The sequence below is a fragment of the Nansenia antarctica genome, assembly GCF_963989245.1.
Source record: "Nansenia antarctica genome assembly, chromosome: 6".
NCBI classification, from domain to species: Eukaryota; Metazoa; Chordata; class Actinopteri; order Argentiniformes; family Microstomatidae; genus Nansenia; species Nansenia antarctica.
Window position 1 is genome coordinate 71124178 of NC_137676.1, and position 3431 is coordinate 71127608.

General features: G+C 41.8%; 1 pseudogene across 1 annotated transcript in view; it reads left to right on the forward strand.

Annotated features, from left to right (window-relative positions):
- The window catches only part of LOC308160912 (wolframin-like), an 18014-nt pseudogene extending 17882 nt beyond the window's left edge, over nucleotides 1-132 (forward strand). Inside the window, exon 11 of the transcript in view lies at nucleotides 1-132. This exon is cut by the window's left edge and continues 1101 nt beyond it. The product of the transcript in view is annotated as a wolframin-like (transcript).
- The last annotated feature ends 3299 nt before the right edge of the window (nucleotides 133-3431 follow it).

Consider the following 3431-nt stretch of genomic DNA (forward strand, 5'->3'; position numbering starts at 1 on the left):
TCCTCGGCGCTGCTCGCCGGCGGCAGGCAGGTGAAGATCGAGCGGGACTGGAGACGCACGACGCTGCGGGCCATCAAGTTCGCCTTCGACTTCTTCTTCTCGCCTTTCCTGTCGGCCAGGATCAACGTGTGAAACAATGTGTGTGACGCGTTGTTGTTGTTGTTGTTAGGAGATGGGACGACAAGTGAGGTGATGGAAACGGAGGGAGGGAGGAATAGATGAAAGGAGGAGGGGGGTGGATGGATGGAGGGAGGGAGGGAGGGAGGAGTGAAATGGTGACTTTGGAATACGGCCGGTGGGATGTTGTTGTTGTTGTTGTTGTTGTTGTTGTTGTTCTCTTGCAGGGAGACATCTTGTTTCTGCTGAGGTGGCTGTCGTGTTGCCACGGTAACGAACGGCAGAGTTTACAGCAGTTGATCTGGGATGTAGCAACAGGTCATGTCTACACGTACAGAAACATTTGAAGTTCGAATCTGAAGGTTTTCAGTAAAATGTGACTTAAGTAAGTGCATGTGTATGTGTAAAGGTATGTATGATTGTATGTATGTATACTGTATGTAAGTGTGTACAGTATGTACATATGCACAGTATGTATATATTTATGTATGTATGTGCGTACAGTATGTACGTACATATGTATGTATGCATGTTTACAGTATGTACTATATGCACAGTATGAATTTGCAGTGAGATTTTAAGAGTAGTATTTAGTAACTAGTGGAGGTTTGTTGGTGACAAAGGCTAATAACTCAGTAATTTCAACCATGAGTTCAACCTTTGCGTGATGAGGTCTTCATACGTGCCTTTGAATTTGACTACAGTTCATGCAACGATTTTCCTTCAAGAAAACAATATTTTATTGATGTAATACTCTAATAATCTGTTTAGCGGATGACCTCACTGCAATGTCTTACATCACAATCCGCCAAGCAGAATACGGCTTTAAGAGAGGAATGTAAAAAAAAAAAAAAAAAAAAAACTTGGACTATACTGTATTTGGTGAGCTCACAAACCTGTTGGGGTATGCAATGGTGTAGGGCAGGGGTCCCCAAACTCCGGCCCGCGGGCCGGACACGGCCCACCCCCCCACACTTGGGCCGGCCCTTTGAACAACGTCAATTTTCTACAGGCGTTGCACTCGGTGGATTTCTGTCATTTCTGACTGCAATAGCGGCACTGCGCCGACGTGGTGGCGGGGGCGCTGTTTCGCAAATAAGTTATCTTTAGTTTTTGCTAGTGAAATAGCAGATAGTTGATGTTGACTGCTCAAGGAGAATACATATTTGAAAGTACAGAATGCCTGAGAGCCTTATATTGCATTATATTACATTATATTTTGATCATCTGGTGCCTGAATATTGTGTTTTCCTTTGCATAAATAATGACATTTCCACCATAAATTGATGCAGAAAGGTCACAAATTGGTGCATATCAATTCACCAGAATGGTAGAAATTAAGTGTTTGATGCTCGTTTAAGGACCCCCAGACAGCCCTGCTTCATGGGTCCCCCCCGTGTATGATGAGGGGTCCTCCCTCATGTATCAGACTGTAAAACTGATTATATTTCATTGACATATCACTATAGGTATAAATTCCATCCAAATGCAACTGTTTAGACTTTGTTTGCATCACACCAGTGCTCTCCTGCGCGCAATTGCTTTGCGCAACCGCCTCCATTTCACTCCGTTCCATATTATTTTATGTTAGAGACCGACCCAGGCCCCCCATCACAGAAAGGAAAAATGATGTGGCCCCTCACAGAAAAAAGTTGGGGACCCCCTGGTGTAGGGTCTGTTACGGGGTGTCCGTTACACTCAGTCACTGATGAAGGCGCTGTCAAAGCACCACAGTACCAGAGGAGACGCTCAAACGTGCAACCTCAGTCCAACAGTCCAGTCTGCTTCAGTATGTAAAGGGTAAGGGTAGTTAACCCTTTCCTCACCAGAAGCAGCGTGTTACTTGTGGGGGTAGAAATCAGAGGACGGGCTCGTTATAATACACGGAATGGAATGAAACGCATAGGCTCAACCAAGTAAGGAATGGTATCAAACACACCATTCCTCATACCATTTCCTGTATTACAATGAGCACGTCCTCCCCAATTTCTACCTCCACCATCCTCCCCTGGTGTGGTACTGTATTGCACAAGTGCATCAGCCTACACATACCTGTATGCTATGTGCATTTGGCCTGATTCTATGTGTCCTCGATCAAAAGTATATTATAATTTCTACGATTTTACTGTTCGTTTGTTTGTTCATTGGTTTGTTTCATAGGAATATCCATTAATACACACTTGACAATATTTAACAAAACAGTCTTCATTCCGTAGGAAAATATACAGTTCGTTTAGCAAAGGAGTTAGTATATTCAGGAAAAATCTATCTTAGTGGTAGTTCTGCTTTTCATTTTAAAGCACAGCCAAAGTATACTTACAAGCATGGACTGTCTCCTTGTGTATGTTTTTATGCCATAGATGATGATGCAGGAGCAGATATGGGAGTGCTTTACAAGAACGTCTCATTTTTATAACATCATACAAAACATATTTGTGACACGGTGGTCTGGTTAAAAGGTCAGGATATTGGCAATTCTCAAGTCGCATAATAATCTGGAAAATACTGAAAAATTACCTTGTCCCCTAACCTGAGGGCTGTTTTCACCAGACCCTGTCACATTTGTGAGTGACTGTCTGGTATGCTAGAAATGTGCCACTGTGCTTTCAGACTTTAAGTGATGCTACAGGATCATGTGTTTAATTTCAGCCTACAGTTCTAAGCGTAGCGAGGTTTAAAAAAATAAAATAATTATTATTATTATTATTTAATATTATTATGTATTATTCTCGTGAGACTTATCAACGTGCCTTCTCCTTATGGTGATGTGGATGTCTGAGGTCATGAGGGCATGCTGGGTAAATTTAAACTGTTCTGTTAAAAAATACATTTAAAAAAGTCATTTTTTGATGATGTCATCAGGATACATACAATTTGTTCAATGCGGGTTCCATCAACGTCACTAAAGGAAAATCCAGGCTTATTTTTTTATACGTTTTGCAAAACTTATCAGAAGAATAAGCCTGGATGTTCCTTTAGTGACGTTGATGTAATACCCCCCCAGGCCTGAGAAAGGAGAAGTTCACCCACACACAACCAAAGGACAAGACAACAACAACATCAAAAACAACAACAACAACCACAACCACACCAACAAACAAAATACTGATCTAAAAATAATTCCCACCCTTTCTGTTATTCATGTCATATTATTTTATTTTATGCACATTCCTTCATAGTCCTCATTTCAGTATTCCATTTGTGTGTCGTTAGGATTGGTCTTCTCCTGGATAAGATGTCCACCAGGGGAGGCCTGTGGAGGTAGAAATCAGAGGACGAGGTCTTTTAATAATGCTAGGAACAAATGAGGAATG